Source organism: Hordeum vulgare, chromosome 1H (genome assembly GCF_904849725.1).
Source record: "Hordeum vulgare subsp. vulgare chromosome 1H, MorexV3_pseudomolecules_assembly, whole genome shotgun sequence".
In the NCBI taxonomy this organism is placed as follows: Eukaryota; Viridiplantae; Streptophyta; class Magnoliopsida; order Poales; family Poaceae; genus Hordeum; species Hordeum vulgare.
In genome coordinates, this window is record NC_058518.1 from 333,412,998 (window position 1) to 333,433,219 (window position 20,222).

The following is a 20,222-nucleotide window of genomic DNA, read 5'->3' on the forward strand; positions in this document are numbered from 1 at the left end:
CCCCTCTGGCCTTCTATATGTGGGGTAAAACATGAGTAGTGGCAGGATTGCCATGACACATGGCAATAAATTCCCCCATTTTCCTATGTCTTGCGTTAATTGTGAATGGTAATCTAGGGGATCGCAGGTAAGGCTGCCCATAGTGGGGAACATTTATATGATACTATTGTATGAGTCACTGTTGAATGTCGGGTGCATGGCGGTGCATATGCATGCCTGGCCATTGCGCCAGAAGGTGGCGGAGTTGAGCTGGGTGCCGTCATAGGTGATGCTATTATAGGCGATGCCAGCACGGTTATGGACGAAGGTCTGCCTGTAACGGTTCGGCCTATGGTGGGAGAGGAAGATGCATCTCCGACAGTTTTTACACCACAGCCAGTTGCAATCTCCATTTATGAAGTCATAGCGTTTGGAGGAGTTCCAAATCCGATGGGTCCAGAGAGACAGACTAGTCAACGGGTGCAGTCTCAGCCTGATGCGGATGACTTGCAGATTGGGCGGGCTATGCGGGCGGCCAAAATGAAAGAGGTTCAGAATATGATAGGTATGTCTATTAATACTGAGCATTCCATTCTTCATTTTTCTCCGCAAGACATAATAGATAATGCTACCTCTGTGGGGGTCAACTTGGTTAGTACGAGCAAAGAGGTTTCCAAATCTATTAATGACTTATTGGACTTAGAAGTTGATAGGGCTTTGGATATTATTCGCAAGCTAGCTGCAATTAAACCAATGAATGATGAGGCAATATCTAATATGGGAGGTCTGGATTTACTTTGTGAAAATTTAGTCTCGCCTGAGGATAGTGAGGAGCCACAGGAGTTTTTGCATCATAATCAGCAACCCAATGGTACACTTAATGATGATGGCAAAGATACGACTGGTTATATGGACCAGGAGTATGCTACTGAAAATCCAAAACGAACTTATAAGAGGAGGGTTTATTCAGTTTCTGCTATACGCAGGAGCGCGAGATTCAAGACTGCTAAAAAATTCTACAATGAAATATGAAAGGAACGTTCTGGAACAGCAGAGGTCTGAGAGACTTGGCTAAAATTCGTTTCCTTGCAGAAACAACGTTACAACATAGTCTAGACTTCATTGCGTTGATGGAGACTGGACGGGATAATTTCACATCGCAATTTCTAAACTCTCTTTCGGGAGGCGTTGAATTTGATTGGCATTGTCTCCCTCCAAGAGGAAGGTCCGGAGGGATCTTACTTGGTGTCCGTTGTCATACACTTCAAGTTCGAGAAGTGGTGCTAGGGGAGTTTTCGGTCAAATTTCGAATCAGAACCAAGGAAGATGGGTTCCAATGGCCTCTGGTTGCGGTTTATGGGGCCGCACAAACAGAGCAAAAGCCAGCCTTTCTTGCTGATTTAGTTCAAATTTGCGATGACACTTTACCACTTGTGGAAGGTGGTGATTTCAATATCATGAGGAGAGCTGATGAGAAGAACAATAATAACTTTGATGGCAGATGGCCTTTTATGTTCAACACAATTATAGAGAGCCAAAACCTACGGGAGATTGATCTCTTAGGTAGGAAATATACTTGGGCCAATTCTCTACATAATCAAACGTTTGAAAAATTGGACAGGGTACTTACTAGTGTTGACTGGGAACAGAAATTCCCGCTAGTCACGGTTTGTGCGCTTCAAAGGGCTATATCTGACCATACCCCACTCCTACTAGATTCTGGCCAGGCCACTCACAAGGGGAAAAACGATGCTTTCTCTTTTGAATCAAGTTGGTTCACACTTGAGGGGTTTGTGGACATGATTGCTAGGGAATTGAACAAGGATGTGGTGGGGGGGGGGAAGTCTAGTGTTGATATCTGGCAAAATAAAATTCGTCATCTTAGACAATTCTTGATAGGTTGGGCTAAGAATGTCTCTGGGGTTTATAAAGACGAGCAAGATAGACTGCTCCAATTTATAGACACTCTGGAACGTCAGGCAGAGACTCGCATGCTGGATGAACACGAGAGGTCGTTAAAGTATGATGTTGAACAAAGATTTCGAATCCTTCTTCGAGAAGAGGAAATGAAATGGGTTGTTAGAGATAAAGTTAGGGCTATTGTCCAGGGGGATGACAACACAAAATTTTTCCACTTGATTGCAAATGGCAAGCATCAGAAAAAGAGGATAATACAACTAGAGCAAGATGAGGGTACAATAGTAGGTCATGAGAATCTAAAATTGTACATCACAAATTATTATAAACGGTTGTTTGGTGCTCCGGCTCATAGTTTTGTGTCTATGGACGAGCATCAGATCGCGGATATTCCTCAGGTCGGGCAAGCCGACAATGAGTGTCTTTCCGCTCCATTCCTAGAGAAAGAGGTGTTACAAGCGATTCAGGGTATGAAAAATGGTAAAGCGCCGGGGCCAGATGGGTTCCCAGCTGAGTTCTATAAGAAATGTTGGCATATCATTAAGTATGATCTTATGCCTATGTTTCACGATTTGTTTTTCGGGCACTTACAACTCTTTCATCTTAATTTTGGTACGATTACGTTGTTACCAAAGAAAGAGGGTGCTTCGCGTATTGAACAATTTCGTCCCATATGTCTGCTCAATGTTAGCTTCAAAATTTTCACAAAGGTGGGAACGGATAGGCTAACTAAGATGGCACATTCTGTGGTGCAATCTTCGCAGACGGCCTTCATGCCTGGTCGGAATATACTTGAAGGAGTGGTCGTTCTACATGAAACCCTGCACGAATTGCACTCCAAGAAGCTTAACGGAGTCCTTTTTAAGGTAGACTTCAAAAAGGCTTATGATAAGGTCAAATGGTCTTTCTTGCAACAAACTCTACGTATGAAGGGGTTTGGCGAGATTTGGCGAAAACATATCGATTGTTTTATACAAAAGGGTAGTGTCGGTATTAAAGTTAATGATGATGTAGGTCATTTATTTCAGACACTCAAGGGACTTAGGCAAGGAGATCCTATGTCACCTATTCTATTTAACATCGTACCAGATATGTTGGCGCTAATGATCAGGAGGGCTAATGACAAAGGGTTAGTAGGGGGCCTAGTGCCACACCTAGTAGATGGGGGGGGTCTCCATCCTACAATATGCGGATGACATAATCCTTTTCATGGAACACGATCTCAAAAAAGCCAGAAACATGAAGCTAATTTTATGCTTATTCGAACAACTATCTGGGCTGAAGATTAACTTCTATAAAAGTGAGCTCTTCTGTTTTGGGGACGCAAAAGCAGAACAACTCACATATAATCAACTCTTTGGTTGTGAAGGTGGTACGTTGCCGTTTACGTACTTAGGGATCCCTATTCACCATCGAAAGTTAACAATTAAGGACTGGAAGTGCATCGAGGATCGGTTTGAGAAAAAACTGAGCTACTGGAAGGGCAAGCTACTATCCTATGGAGGACGATTGGTTTTAGTTAACTCAGTGTTGACAAGCATGCCAATGTTTCTTCTATCCTTTTTTGAAGTACCAGTAGGGGTGAGAAAAAGGTTGGATTTTTACCGATCCCGATTTTTCTGGCAGAGTGATGAGATCAAGACCAAATATAGGCTGGCTAGATGGGATATTATTTGTAGGCTAAAGGATCGGGGAGGGTTGGGGATTGAAAATTTAGAGGTTACGAACAGGTGTCTGCTCAGCAAGTGGCTTTTCAGACTCTCTGTGGAATCAGAAGGTATGTGGATACAAATTCTGAAGAACAAGTATTTATAGCAAAAAACCTTAGCTCAGGTCACTTTGAGACCGGGAGATTCACCTTTTTGGAAGGGTCTAATGAGGAAAAAAACGGTTTTTTTAACAGCACTAAATTCATCATAGGTAATGGTGAATCTACTAGATTCTGGGAGGATAATTGGCTTGGGGACGTGCCACTAGCTATACAATATCCTTAGCTGTATAATATTGCCCAGCGCAGACAGACGTGTGTTGCGGCAGTGTTACGTCAGACTCCTCTCAACATCCAGTTTCGCAGATCCTTAGTTGGCAACAGATGGGGTAGATGGCTACATCTAGTCAGAAGGCTAATGGATGTTAGTCTTTCTGATGATCTTGATCGTATTACTTGGAGACTGACCTCCAATGGTACATTCTGAGTGAAATCAATGTATGACCATATTATTGACAATTCACCTATTCCAAAATCTACGCATATTTGGAACGTTAAAGTTCCCCTTAAGTTAAAAATCTTTTTGTGGTTTGTTCACAAAGGAGTTGTTTTTAACTAAGGACAACTTGGTCAAGCGAAATTGGAAGGGAAATCGAAGGTGTAGCTTCTGTCAATCGTATGAAACAATTAAGCATCTCTTTCTGGACTTCCCTATGGCTAAAATCTTATGGCGCTCAATCCATATTGCTTTCAACATCACCCCGCCTACTAGCATTAACATGTTATTTGGGACGTGGCTGGATGGGGTTAATGTTCCTTTCGCCAAACTAATTCGAGTTGGAACATCTGCACTTTTGTGGGCTATATGGAACTGCAGAAATGACCTAGTTTTTAACAGACAACATTGTATCAATTTTTTGTAGGTCACCTTCAGGGCTACCACCTTGATCCGCATGTGGTCCTTACTCACTCCTATGGAAACCATGGAGCCTTTGGTTACTGGGTGTGCCTGATGGGAGATGGTAGCTCAGGCTATCTTCAGCCGATATGGATGGCGACATGCTGATAGAATAGGGAGTTAGTCAACTACACCTATTTTTATCATCGGTTTGGGCGTTGATCGCCTTGTAATTTCTGTTCACGATTTACCGTTAGACTCTGTACTTGATTTGGATTATTCCAGTACTTAATAATGGGCTACATGCATCACTCGATGCAGAGGCCGGGGCGATGCATCCTTTTCGAAAAAACCTCTATAATGCATAGTATCATAAATTAGTATCATAGATGACTTTATTTATTGACATGTATGACGAATAGTAGCATATCATTTAACATGTTATGGTATCTACCTATGTTACACTAACCTCCTCTCGCTAGTCCCAAGTACATGATATTACCTAACTTACTCCCACTATGTGTATCGAGGTGCGCAATCTTCTTTTCTTTTTTGAAACTCAATGCATTGCATTAAACAATGTGCGAAGCGCAGTCGCTCGCCACCAGAGAAGATACACACGGATCACATCCGTCAGATACAGAGTCAGGCACACCTGACATAAGTATTCCCCTCACAGCTAAAGCATGCGCTACTTGATTACATACTAGTGGCAGGGGCGTGCCCTTGGCGCTCCTCCTGTGCGGTCTTATGCGCACCTGCCTTGGTGGTGCAGTTGCCAACGTACATATCATATTATAGAAACATAATTGTTAATGTAGCACCATTCAACTCTTGTTAGTCTTTCGTAGGTAGAAGTACATATATTAGATTGGTAAGACCTCATTCGGTTAGTCCAAAATAATCGATGAACTGCTCAACTAAGGTTACTATGGGGGCTTCCTGTCTTAAGGCTCAGATTCTACCTTCTGTAAATGTTATTGTTCTCATTGTCTCATGACAATTGACACTTGAGCATTCCCATGTTTATGAAACAACCATGCTCAGAGAAGCAAGAAAACCAACATTAACCCTAAAAATAAATGGTTGCACAAATACTATGATTGGCACTTAATAATCGGTCATATAAATGATGTTTCATTTAACTTTGAAGTAATAAACGACTACCAAAGGGCAAAGGCCTTTGAAGAAAGGCCGTCAAAACCAAAGTAAATTACTCATACATAGGACAAAACACAATGCATTATTCCAGAGTACTGTTAATTACTCATATATACATTATGCGATGGTCCGCATGCTGGTCCTAGTCCGGGACCGGAGGCAGAAGATTGCATGGACATTCCTAAATCCTATGAGAGCTGACCTATGATTAGGAATTGGGGCCTTCTTTCTCTTCACAGGTTTTGTAGTCTGGTGTATTGAGCATAGAACAAATAAAGATTTCACAGGGCCCCCAGGTAGTCAAATTGGATCGCTCTTTTACTTCTCCTTCTCAACACTCGTGTTTGCTCATAAGGAGAGGATACTGAACAACTTCTCAAGAATTGCTATAGTTGTTTGGCTTTTCGTCGTGCTGATATTACAGCAGAGTTATACTGCAAGTTTAAGCTCATTTCTCACAATGGAACAACTTCAGCTAACAGTCACCAGTATAGAAGAACTTATCACGAACGGGAGCTCTAGTAAATACATTGGTAAATATTCATTGAACTAAATGAGCTCTAGTAAATACATTGATAAATTAGGTGACTTTACACTATTGTAATTGTAAGAAATTTAACAATGCATCAATAAAAAACGGGAGTGAACCCCATTTACCTACCATTGGGATCACCTAGCAGATAAGATGACCTTGTTTATTTGCATGGAATAGAAACACAAGGCAAGAGAAAGAGAAAAAATATAGTATGATGCCTCGGTACTGATACACTAATATGGTGCCCATTTAAAGAACAATGCAACAATTCATTTTGTCTTGTATACAAAGTGGGGATCCCAAAAAATCAATGATCATTATGTCGATTGCTCAGTTAGAATATGGAGGACGATACTCACTTTATGAGCACGTAGGTCAAGGACTCATGGTCTTTGTTCTCCTTGATGACTTCCCCAAATTCTTTTGAGGTAAATCAAAACCCTGATGCTGGAACAACACCACACCGATCTCCCGCAAATCCACCAGAAGCAATAGAATGTTGAAACATATCTCTCAAACTGGAAACCTTCAGAAATGCAATGTATTGCATTATTCATATTTCCATATTTACGCCGACCTACTTTTTGAAAGTATTAGCAACATATATATACTGAAACTGAAATGGTATTATTATGTAGGATTCTTCTCACAAATAACCCAAATCAGCAAACTATAGTTGAAGATGCAGATTATAGTTTCCCTAAATGGTTGAGATGCATCTGCGGCTCCAACATAACAAAACAAGGAGCAACTAACTATATGGATATGAGAATACAGTACATGTCCAGGATAACATGTCTAGAATAAATGGGTGCTAAGTTGCCAAAATATCTAGCACCAAGGGCCGAACTTATCTAGTTTTTTTAGCGAAAAATTTAAAGGGAGCAAAAAAAGAACAAGTTTCATTTTAGTGCATCACTTTCCTTGGTACTCGCATGCCGTAGTGAGACGTGCAAGATCAACCTCTTCTTAGAAGAGCAACATGAACAACTAATAAATAATCAATACAGGTTAGAAAAAGTGACAAAAGGAAACATCAAACAACAACAACTATATTTACCTGTTTTAGATTGAAAATGAAGTTTTTGTCAAATATGCATGGACAACAGCTCTAGGCTCTAGCACCAAGGAATATTGGTTGATAACCATTTTCATGGTTGAAAAATAGAAGCCTCATCAGAAACGTATGTGATTTATGTGCACCAAACTGGATACAATCTAATCTAAAAATAAAACGTTGAAACTAAATCGCAAAATTCTGAATCACACCTTTACGGCAGAAAAGAGTAGAGCAACACCAGACCGACTCCAATCTTGTGATGATCCAACTTATGAGAGAAACTATTGATTAAAATTGGTATTTACCGATAGTCCAATATCAAATTCATGCAACACCTCTTGATTAGCATAATTCCAAATGTTTACCTGCAGAACAAGTATTAATATAGGAGTAAAATGAATCACCATGGACTCTCCATTCTTTTCTCGTCCAATAGGTACAAGCAAGCACAATACATGGCAAAACTGTAAGGGGGAGATAGAGCAGATTACAACCAATTTTCCACTACGGCCTTCTTGACAAGGTCAAACCCAGGCCGATGGGATCCACTTCCCTAAGAAGTGGGGATGCGTCGCTCGAAGTGATTGATGTGTAGCCGCCGAGTCCAAGCTCGTTTGTGGGGATGACATGGTCAAGCCGCATCGAGTGCGCGAGGGGAGGGGTAGATGTGGCCGGGCGAGGGCGAGGGCGGGGAGAGACATGGGCGGCGCACCTTTGGCAGTGCTGATGCCCGATCTCGGCGTCTCGCGTTGCATACTACTTGGCCATCGATCATGCGCCTCCAAGCACTTCACCATCGCGACACCAACAGGCCTGGCGACCGCCGCCACTTCGACATCTACAAGGCCGAGGTTGGCGCGCCGACACATTAGTACCCGATCTGGCCACCCGCCTCTCACTCCTTGGCCTCCTGCTACCCTGCTCGACATCACCACAATCCCCGCCTTCGTGGACCTGGGGACGACGGAGGGAGGAGGTGTCGGCGCAGCGCCCAGGCATGAGGTGGGGTCGTGTTAGGAGGCATGTGGGATAAGGGACGATAGAGAGAGCAGGTCGCGTGCGTGTGGAAGAAAAGAAACAGAGGTGGGCGTGGGGCTCGATGTGACCAATCGGCCTAGGGAGGTACTCCTATTAACTCAAAGGCACAACCCGATCCATTTCTTCCTTTCTTTTCACTCGGCACAGTAAAATCGACGTGGCTACCGCTAGCATCGTCCCAGATATTCGCTCTTGGAGAGTCTAATTTTGGGGCAGTGCTCAATCTTATACCCCAAGAACTGAGTACGAATAAAAGTTTTGAGACGGTCAAAAATAACACCCACGCAGGAGAAATTGACACCCTCCACTTCAAGTGCCTCTTTCAGTAGTAGTGCATCAGTTTCCAACACAACCTTCCGAGCTTTCAACTCCGACGCCAACCTAAGCCCAGCTTGAGCAGCAAGCACTTCAGAGTGCAAAGCACTATGAATGTTTGGAAGAAAACCTGTAGCACAAGTACCACCTCACCATCATGATTTCGAAGCACAATGCCCCATCCACCATTCAAGTTTGTCGCCTTGAAAGAGCCATCAACATTTATTTTAATCCATTCCTCTGCTAGTGATGTCCACACCTTCACAGGTATCACCGCCTTGCTTTTCATTTCCTCCTGCATCTTGCAGAATTTAGAGGTTTGGTGTTTTATAATCCACGCTATCTCCTCACCTTGTCTCCCTTTTCCTCCCTATCCACGGGTATTGCGCTCGCACCACCAATTCCACATAAGAGTGGCAATAAGAGCTTGATTCTCAGTCGCGAGGGCCATTAATTTGTCGATCATCGGCAAAGCCGTTCTCTGGTCCTTGAGCAACATTCTCTCCTCCTCTAGTCCATATTCTCTCCAGACCACTTTAACTTGTTTGCATTTTAACAAAAGGTTCCCCCCATCTTCTCCATTCATTTGGTAGACAGGGCACCACAGGGAAACGACCATGCCTCTTCGAGCTAAGTTTACACAAAAGGTTGTAGAGTTGTGAGCCAATCTCCACAAGAAGTGCTTTATCTTGCTTGGTACTTCTATTTTCCACATTTTATTCCATGGGGATAGCATGTTTGAGGCTTCAGTCGTGGATGCTACCCCCCTTGGTCCCTCAAGGTTTCCGCTATTCATATGGACCCAATACGCAGACTTGACGGAGAAATTGCTCTTAGTGTCGAAATGCCATGCCGGAAGATCCTCGAGCTCCCCGTTGATTGGGATAGCAAGTATCCAGGCTGCATCATCTTCATTAAACACATCCCTTAGAACAACCTTGTCCCACATTCCAGTCACTGGTTTGATTAACTCACTAACTTTTGATAGAAGGTTCATGCCTTTCGGTGTAGCCGACAAACGGGTATTTCCTCTAGGTATCCATGGATCATGCCACATGTTGATCGAGGATCCATCGCCCACCCTTCAAATCTGCCCCTTTTTAGAAGGTCAATACCTTTTAAGATGCTTCTCCAAGTATAGGATATATTACTTGTGGCCGCCGCATTCAAACAATTTCCATGTGGGAAGTATTTAGCCCCAAGGACCTGTGTACACAAGGACTTCGGGTTTTGAAGCATGTGCCATCCTTGCCGGGCAAGCATTGCCACGTTGAAACTATGGATATCCCAGAAACCTAACCCTCTACTGTCGACTTTTCCCAACTCATTCAATGAACTTTATTTGTTTTATCCTGCTCACTCCACGAGTACATGCACACAACGGTGTTGATCTGTTCCAACACGGTTTTGGTCAAGTCAAAACAAGACATAGTGAATGTGGGGATAGCTTGGGCGATGACTTTGATTAGAAGTGCTTTCCCAACATGAGACAACAGCTTCTCCTGCCATCCCCGAATCCTGTGCAGAATTCTCTCAGTGATGTGCCTAAATGTCTTCGATCTTGACTATCCCACATGAATTGGCATACCTAGGTATCTCTTATTAAGATCCTGTTTCAAGATACCTAAGGTTCGCATCACATCATCTTTATCCTTGGCTTTCACATTGTTGTTAAAGAAGACTGCAGACTTGTCCTTGTTTATTGTTTGGTCCGAGCTTGCTTTGTACACCCGTAGGATGTGCTGGATCTGCTCCGCGCTTTCTTTATTTGCCTTGAACAAGATGAGAGAATCATCTGTGAAGAACAAATGGGAAATGCTAGGAGCATTGGGGCACAGCTTAACCCCCTGGATGAGGTTGTTTTCTACAGGTTTAGTCAGCAGACTTGAGAAAGCCTTGGCACACAACAGAAATAAGTAAGGGGACATGGGATCCCCTTGCCTTAGGCCTCTTTCAAGTAGCACCTTGTCCATAAAATATGCATTTATCTTGATTCTGAACTTTACCATCCTTACACACTTCATAATTAGCTCCACAAATCTTCGATGGAACCTCAACTTAACCATCATAGCCTCTAGAAAGTGCCACTCCACTCGGTCATAAGCCTTGCTCATATGTAGTTTCACCGTCGCATAGCTCTCCTTTCCATGTATTTTGTTGCCCATGTAGTGGATAACTTCATATGCCAGTAACACATTATTCGTTAATAGTCTTCCTGGCACAAAATCACTTTGAGTCGGAGATATTACCTCAGGCAGGATCCCTTTCAGCCTTTTGGACAGAATCTTTGCAATGATCTTATAGTCCACATTGCACAGGCTTATCAGTCTCATGTTCTTTACGGCGTCTAGATTCTTCACCTTCGGGATCAGGGTAATGGAGGTATTGTTCCAGTCAGCTAGCATTGGCCCCCCCATTCAAGAAAGCCAGGACTTCTCTTGTGATCTTTTCCCCAACGTCCTCCCAATAGTGCTTGTAGAATAAGATGAGCATGCCATCCTCTCCTGGAGCCTTTAGGTCCCCAATATCCTTAACAGCTGCCTTCACCTCATATACACAAAACTCTGCCTTCAGTTCAGAATTCATCTCTCGAGTCACCCTTCTCTCAATGGTTTGCAACATCACTATGATCGGTTTCGCCCGCCGACCTGAAAAGCTGGGAGAAATAATTAGTGATAACCTCCTTCTTCTCTTCCTCCTTCACCGCCCAGCTCCCATCCTCCTTGTTTAGCTTTCCAAATCTGTTTATTCTCCTCCTCTCCTTTACCCATAAATGATAAAAGGAGGTATTTATATCTCCCTTCATCAACCAATTAGTGTGCGCTCGCTGCTTCCAAAAAAGGTTCACCTGCTCCTCCACTCTCTCCACTCGATATCTAGCCACTTCCTCGTCGACCACCTTATCCTTGCTCACTAGCATACGTATCCACCAGTCCACCTCTTTCTTTGCTTTATTTAATCTTTCCTCCAAAATACCCAGGCTGTTTTCGCTCCAATGATGGAGTTTTCCGGCCACATGCTTCAGCCCATCCTTGATGCAGCAGGCCCCACCACATGTGGCCTCTCTCCATGCTTCCTTTACCAGCTTGTCACACTTTTCCACCTCCAGCCATCGGGCCTTGAATTTGAAAGCATGACTCCCACCCTTCCCTTTCTGCCCTCCCTCTCCTGGTCTCCTTGTCTCACGCTCCTCTCTATATATAATTATGGCATGTGGTCAGAGTGTCTCTGGTCCCCATTCACGACCCTGAAATCTTCAAAACGGTTCCTCCATACCTCATTCGCTACAACTGTATCCAAATGCTCCTGGATGTAGTTCTCCCATCTGTGATTGTTGTTCCATGAAGTAAACTTGTCACCCTCAAAGCCAAGATCCTCCAGGCCAAAAAACTCTAGATCCTCTTTGAACTTCTCCATGCATGCCTGGTCTTTCTCCCTTCCTCCCTCTTTCTCTTCAGCAAGAAGCACCTCGTTAAAATCTCCCGCGCACAACCATGGTAGTGAGGCTTGGTTATGAAGAATCTTCATCAGCATCCATGTCAAATATTTCTTCTCCACCCGCGGTTCCCCGTACATAACGGTGAACCTCCACTTGAAACCGTCCTCCTCTCGGATCTCTAGGTCGATGTGAAACCTAGAGAAGTTGCGCAACTCCACTAGTACCCCTCTCCTCCAAAACACATCCACACCTCCACTCTTTCCTTCACTATCCCTTTCTACCTTGCAAGGCAAACCAAGCATCCACTTAAACCTCTCCAATTTTTTCTCCTAAAGTTTTGTTTCAGACAGAAACAATATGTCTGGATCCTCGGACTTCTGGATGTCTAGGAGTCTGCGAACTACCGGGGGGTTTCCCAACCCCCGACTGTTCCAAGTCACAAGCTTCATTGGCTATTGCTGGGCTGTGACTGCAGCCCCGCCTCTGTTGAAAGTTCACTAGCCATCTCCATGGTAATCTCCAGACTCCTCTGTCTCTTCGCCTTTATCTCCCCCTCCAGGTCCATCTCCACCTCCATTGCCATTAGGTCTTATTTCGTGCCCACCACACCCCGCACCCCTTTATCAAGAATCTCTCCCTTTTCCTTCATGTTCACCCTTTTGAAGGTTTTCCCTATTGTTTGTTTTCCTCCCCCGATCCTCTTACCATTGTTCTTCTTGTCCCTTGGGTTGTACCTGCCTCAGCACTCCCGCCCCCAGCTCACTTGATGTGGTGATCCCTAGGGGCACGACTCTCCCTCCTTCTGCATCACACCTCCCATGTCCTCCTCCTTTCTCTCTTTCGCAACTTCCTTGGCCTCACCACTCCCTTCTGTGCTTTTCTTCTTATTATCACCCTTCACCATAGCCCCGTCTGGGAACACAAGCTTTTTGTTGGCATTTGGCATAAGCACTCTTGGATCAGGGAGCTTTAAAGGACTCGTGACCTCTTCCCCTACTTTCTAGTGTCCCCAGCCTGCACATCCTCATTCCTTTTCCATGACTCTGAATCACTCCTGGTCCAACTTCCCCTCCCTCCCGAGCTATTGCTTCTGGTAGAGAAACCTCCCCTTCTGCTACTCCACTGTCCTCTCTTCGCCTCACCACCCATCCTCCTTGAACTGACCAACATGTTAACCTTCATCTCCTTGTTGTAGAGCCGCACTTCACCCCTTTTAAGCTTATAAGTGCACTCCTTATCCGTGTGGCTGATGATCCCACAGGTGTACCAGAAATCCGGTAGATACCCATAGACACACGAGCACCACCTTCTCTTCTTTTTCTTCCTCTTTAAATCTTCCATCCTCTCACCTCCCTAGTATTCATCGCTCTCCTCCTCACTGTCCTCCCCCTCCTCCTCTTCCTCCCCTTCCCTATCTCCTAGGCACACTTGAATTTTAATTGCACGCATCAGTTACTCTTGAACATCGAGCTTCACCTTTATTCTCAAGAACTACCCCACTGCCATGCCCTCTGCATCCGCCAAGAGGAATTCCCCCATTGCTTGTCCCATCAGCTCCCGTGTCTCTTTTGTCATCATTCCCAAAGGGATGTTTGACACCCTGACCCAGATTGGAAAATACCGGAACTCATACTCATCCAGAGTCTTGCTAGCAACGAAATCCTCCAGCAACAACAAATCCTTGCTCAGAAGCCACGGCCCCCCTTCGAGCACTTTCCTCTTCCTTGACGCCTGACCCAAAGTGTCTACGACCAGATTCCTCCCGAGCTCCTTGCACATCGTCCCCTCCCTTTGGCACCAAATCCTCCCCAGCGTGTGAGTAATGACATCCGCATATGCTGCTTTCTATGACATCATCGTCCCAATGGCTTGGTTTGGTTTTACCTTGGCCCTTGCGCTTGCCGACCCCAGCACCACACACTTCTTCTTCTCTGCAATCCTCGGGCTCTTGGGCATAGCTTCCACTCCATTCGGCCCCTCCTCCTTCCCCCCTTCCCCAACGCCATTCCTCACCAGCAACACCACCCCCTCTTTTGGTGGCATGGGCGTACATAAGAAACACCTCCTCGTCGGCCCCGGGCACCCCTGGCAGCTCTTGGTGGTAGGGGCGCACAACAGTGGCACCAACCCCTCTTTTGGTGGCATGGGCGCACAAGAGTGGCACCAGCCCCTCTTTTGGCGGTAGGGGCGCACAGCAGCAGCACCCCCCTCGTCAGCCCCGGACTCCCTGAGAAGGCTCTTGGTGGCAGGCACACACACCAGCTGCAACCCGTTGCCGACGGCCAGCCGGCCACTCCCCGATCTTGTCGCCCCTTCCTCCTTTTCTCTTCAGCCTCCCCCTCGCTGCCAAAGAAGCTTCGCCCCAGCCACCCCAAGGAACATCTCTCGTGGCTGGCTGCACCCACACTGGGGAGGACACGAGGGGCGCCGGAGCGGATCCGTGAGAGCGGCGGCGAACAGCTGTCCCCTTCCTTGATCCGATCGCCTGCTTCCTCCTTCCTTAACCCACCTTCTCACTCGCTGCCAAGGAGAGAACTCCGCGACCAGACACCACAAGGCAAACTGGCTCTCGTGTTAGGCAGCACCGGCACTAGGGGGGCACAAGGACGCCAGCGTGGGATCCGCGGGGCGGCGGCGAACAGCAGCAACCCTAGTCGCCGCGGGGTACCTTTCCGACACTCACAGGACAGACTCGTGGAGGATGTTCGCCGCAATCTCCTTTTCGATGGGATGTGACGATGGTAGGGTCCTGTCCCGCGTGTGCATGTTATATTGATCGTTGACACGGAGGCACCTCGAATCCTCATGCGCCTATGAATGGAATTAGTCCATACTAACCAGAACAAGGCCAGACCATCATCATATGTATTTTGTACTCCACCCAAAAACAATACAATACAAGCAATGCATATGATTTTATCTCTTCGGAAATTATGAGCCTGGGTTAAAACGCATGTCCTACCTACAATCGTCTCTAAGATCTTAGTTCGAGACCCCCAATCTGAGATCTGTCAGATTTAGCTCCGTCGATGAGCGTACCTCGTTTTGCATGAAGATAACACCTGAGAGAGACCTTTCTCCCACTACTGTGAAAGTCCTTATAGATGAACGCTAATTAGTGGCGAGCGTGCTGCGCTATCCGCCATAGCTACTTTTGAAAACAAGCAGCGGTGGGTAATACAAGCCACCCGCCACAGTTAGGAGCTCGACTGTGGCGGTCAACTAGTGAGACTCCTCACTTGTAAAATCTCCCACGTGGTACTTATCTGTGTAACTCAGCTGTGATAAGCGAAAATAGTGGCCCGCCACAAGCTGATGACCTAGCAATGACGAGCAATGCAAGTTATCTGTCACTACATATTTTTGTTTGATGTCCAAATTTAGCAAATTATAGCTATAGAGAGGCCTTAGAATCACCCGCCAGAGGTACTTTAAACATTTGTGGCAGGCAATAGTTCGTGCTCGCCACAAAATATTTTTTTCCGCGCGGGGTGCTATCCATGTCACTTACGGGAGGCGGGCCTTATGCGTCGTCCTCCGCCTATAAGATCGTGTATAGTGTTGCCTCCTGCTTGGCCAGTGGTCTCATCCCCTCTGCCCATTTTCTTTTTCCTCTCCTGCGACACCCTCTTCCTCTTCCTCTAGCTCCTCTCACCATTGGTCATCCTCCACATCTCTCTTCCCGATTTCATGCGATCGGTCCTAGATAGACGAGGATACACATTTAGGTTAGAATTCTTTTCTAAATTCAACATCATGTGTATGTAGGTATGAGCATGCATGCATACATGATTTTTGGGGTGTGGCATGATGGACGTGTTGGGCGATTGAACTTTCTATTGATCGTTGAAAATTTCCAGATAATACAAATGAGTGCAAAATCTCATCGAAATGTCGATTAATTTCCATTTTGTCTAGTTGGTGTCACTCAATATGTCCATTTTAGCAGGTTATGCCATTTTTTTACTTTCTATATTCTAAGATCAAATAGTAATCTATTATGTTACGTGCGTACGTTGCAGGTTTTGGCGTCGTATGATGAACCGTAGTTGGATGTACTCCGTACCACGGGCTTCCAATGATTTTGTTAATGGTTTGATAGAGTTCTTACAGTTTGCGAAAGATCATGTTAGGAAAAAGGGGTTTCAAGAAAATATGGTGTCCGTGCATTGTTTGCGAGAATATTGTTATGTACAAAATAGAATCGGGAGAGTTACATAAGCACTGGTTGGCTAATGGTTTCATGCCCGATTATTCGACATGGAAATGCATGGTGAGGATGGGATGTCATGTGAAGGAGTGGAACATGACGAGGAACTAGAATGGATGAGGAATGGACAAGATGAACAATGTGACGGTGATGAATACGATGAGTCCGGTGAATAATCCAACAAAAGTGAGGAGGTCGAAATGGAGGATGAAATCATCTAGGGCAAATTGGCAGGAATAGTGCATGATCAACACAAGCAAGAGTTGATAGTGAAAGAGACTAGCACCGAGGCAGCTTATCATAGAGAGGCTACCAAACTGGTGACTCTTGTGAAGGACTCAACAACTTATTTGTTCATTGGTTGCAAGGGAAAACACACTTGACTAAGTGTTATGATGAACCTTATGGACAATAAGGCAAAAAGGGATAGCACAAACAGTTCCGTCAATATGAATTTGAAGTTTTTGCATGATGTTCTGCATGAAGGCAACGTGTTGCCAAAAAGTATAGATGAGGCAAGGAAGGTATGTGTCCTCTTGACAGGTGAGGGAGTCCGGAATTAAGGCGTCCTTAGGGAGTCGGTTTACCACGAAGAGGTCAGCTTGATGGGCTGATTCTGTGATGGGCTAGGCTGTGCGATTATCTCGTATTCACGGAGGAGAACCCCGAAGACTGGCGTGGAAACCAAGTAAAGGTAGACTACGTCGGTTTTATGTAACACTATGCCCCCTGGTAACTATATAAACCGAGGGTCCTCGTCCATGGGAGGGATAATTCCACTTAGGGTTTAGTACATATGATTTTGAGGTAGAGTTTGTAATTATCATCCACATCAATATAATCAAGCAGGACGTAGAGTGTTACCTCCTCAAGAGGGACCGAACCTGGGTAAACATTGTCTCCCCCTCTCTACTGTAACCCATGGATCCAAGGTCCACAGTTTGGGACCCCCTACCCGAGATCTGTCGATTTTGGCGTTGATATTGGTGCTTTCATTGAGAGTTACACTGGTTGGATCGACGAAGGATCGATGGCGCGCCTAGTCATCAGCGAAGAGATCATTAACACATACGTTTTTGTTTCTGGACAAATCTTTGCCTTCGGAAGCATGGTTCTCCACGCCAATGGAGCACTTCAGCCCCGGTCAGGAGGTCAGGTTCGGGAACCTAGAGTTCATCGCTGACCCTGAGGAGATCTTGCGTTAACAAGACTTCTAACTCTTCTCGAGGAACTCTCGGAACCGCACACCGCACCACCGGGACGATCTCCGTCCCCACCTCGGCCCTAGAGCTTGGTGCTGTGATCACACCGGAGCGCGGCTTGACCAAGAGTATTCTGGAAGAGATCTTGAATGCCACCAGAGGATTAGTGGTCCGGGTTGAACCCGAACAATCAAGCAGTATGAACCCCGCTAAAATCCCCATGTTACATAAGCTACTCGATCATATGCAAGTCATGAGGATGATGAACGACCCAGTCATGGTCTATGACCAGCTCAGAGTTAGACCTGACGACAGGGAAATTTATATCCCACCCATTACGTACTTGACAAAGATCATCGAGTGCCCACGCACGGGTTCCCCGCATCAATTACCTGACTTGAGGACGGTCTATGTCCCGGTTAGTGATCTTCCGGACTCACCCAACAGTCCGAAAAACTTGTCTCGCCCTCACAACGCGTCAGGACCACCACCAGGCCTAGAACGCGACCTAGTCGGGAGCATGTATATCGAGGTTTCTTGCCCACAAATCATGGGAATTCAAAATCTTTCCCCACCCACCACCCATACATAGAATAAGATGGAGGAGTGCGGCTCTCCACGCACGGACGAAGTCACGCAGAAGCCAAGGGAATCAGTACACCACTTTTGGGCCACATTATCCTCCGCAACAAGATTGGAGACCGCGACGAGCGGGAGCTTATCCACGCTTTCTAGTAGCATTGCCACGATAAGGGCATCCTCAATGCCCTCTCTCGTCGTCGGGTTCAATCCTTCTCCGAGCTATCAAGCATAATGCTCAAATACTGTGCCAGGGAAAGTACTGTGCAAATTCAGCAAATGTGCAACGACCCTAGCCTCGCCACACCTATCTAGATAAGACGCACACCCTCGGTCACGAGGTCGGTTGCAACCGGAAACTCGGCAAAAAGAACTCAGATGCAGACTGAATTGGTCCTTAACGTACTACTAGATGAACCATGCCACATACATTCCGCCCTGCCTAAATCAAGCTCCACCCATAGCCTTAGAGCATGTTAGGTCCTCAGGCACATCGCAAAAAGCTAAGAGACTATCCTCATCGCGCCACCCATGGAGCGCCGACCAATGGCACTGCCGGATACAACCAAAGAGATCTTAACGATCTATGAGACGTTGACATCTAATGATGAGAGAAAGAGAGCCTTTAGGGAGCTCCATCAAATCCATCATGTAGCAACACAAACCCATGGTCAAATATACCTATCACATTCGACCAGAAGGACGAGCTAATGACCAACAGATGACGGGCGCGTGCCGCCCTAGTCCTAACCCCATACCCGACGACTTCAGACTCAACAAGGTACTAATGGATGCAAGTAGCAGCCTCAACCTCATTTACGAGGATACGCTTGAAAAAATGCAATTCGATCGATTTAGGATCGAGCCGAGCACAACCACCTTCCGGGGTATCATCTCGAGAATAGAGGCCCGCTACATAGGACGAGTAGCGCTCGACGTGGTGTCCGGCACACCCGATAACTATAGATCCGAGGAGCTACTATTTCATATCATCCCTTTCCATAGTGGTTACCACACATTGTTGGGTCGTGAAGCCTTCACACGATTTCAGGCCATACCCCACTACGGGTAGATGAAACTCAATATGTCAGGGCCAAAAGGAGTGATCATGGTAAATAGTGACCCCCAAAGGAGCCCTCCGGGCCAAAAACAAAATGGCATCTCTCGCCTTGGAAGTACTGGGAGAGACCCTCGCTGCAGAAGAACTCACGTCACTACGGGCCATGGTGGACAAAAACGACGTGATCCTCGACAAGCGACCCATGTCCACATCCTTCAAACCAGCTGATGAAATCGTCAAATTCCGAGTACACCCGACGGACCCCAATAAAATAGCGTCAACTCGGGCACAATTGGAGTCCAAAATCGACGAAGCGCTATGCACTTTTCTACGCAAAAATTGGGACATATTTGCGTGGCACCCATCTAACATGCGAGGAATCCCTCGGGGGCTCACAAAGCAGATCCTGAACATAATAGATGGTTTCAAACCTGTCAAATAGGCCTTGCGCCGATTTTCCAAACCTAAACGCCAAGCTATGGGCGAAGATCTCAGCAAACTACTGGAAGTCGGTTTCATCAGGGACATCTAACACCTCAACTGGTTGGGAAATCTGGTCATGGTACCAAAGAAGGATAAATCCTCTTGACTATGTTTTGATTTTAAAGACCTGAACAAAGCCTGCCTCAGGGATCCCTTTCTGTTGCTCCGAATAGATCATATTATTGATGCTATAGCCGGTCATGATTTCCTATGCTTCCTTGACGCCTACTTTGGATACCATCAGATAAATATGAAGGAATCCGATCAGTTAGCAACCGCATTCACAACATCGTACAAGCCATTATGTTTTAACACAATGGCGTTCGGACTAAAAAATGCGGGTGCCACTTATCAGCGCATGATTCAAACTTGCTTGGGGAAACAAATCGGAAAAATAGTAGAGGCATATGTCGACGATGTGGTCATCAAGACCAGACACGTCAACCAACTCATGGATGACCTCGGGGAGACCTTCGCTAATTTATGGGAGTACGATATTCGGCTTAACCTAGATAAATGCGTCTTCGGCGTCGCCGTCGGCAAACTCCTTGGATTTATTGTATCGCAAAGTGGAATCGAAGCAATCCGGCCAAAATACGAGCATTATCGCAGCTCACGACACCAACACTGCTACATCA

The 20,222-nt window shown here is 45.8% G+C and overlaps 1 long non-coding RNA gene across 5 annotated transcripts; it reads right to left on the reverse strand.

Annotated features, from left to right (window-relative positions):
* Positions 1–5,702: 5,702 nt before the first annotated feature.
* On the reverse strand, positions 5,703–8,347 carry LOC123434417. Of its 5 annotated transcripts, none has more exons than XR_006625720.1 (3): positions 7,468–8,347; positions 7,259–7,316; positions 5,703–6,724 (listed from the first exon to the last, which is right to left on the reverse strand). It is a non-coding gene; the product is annotated as an uncharacterized LOC123434417 (long non-coding RNA). The 5 variants fall into 5 exon arrangements; XR_006625702.1 differs by having other exon boundaries at positions 5,703–6,775; XR_006625726.1 differs by lacking the exon at positions 7,259–7,316 and having other exon boundaries at positions 5,703–6,775; positions 7,564–8,347.
* Between the last annotated feature and the right edge of the window lie 11,875 nt (positions 8,348–20,222).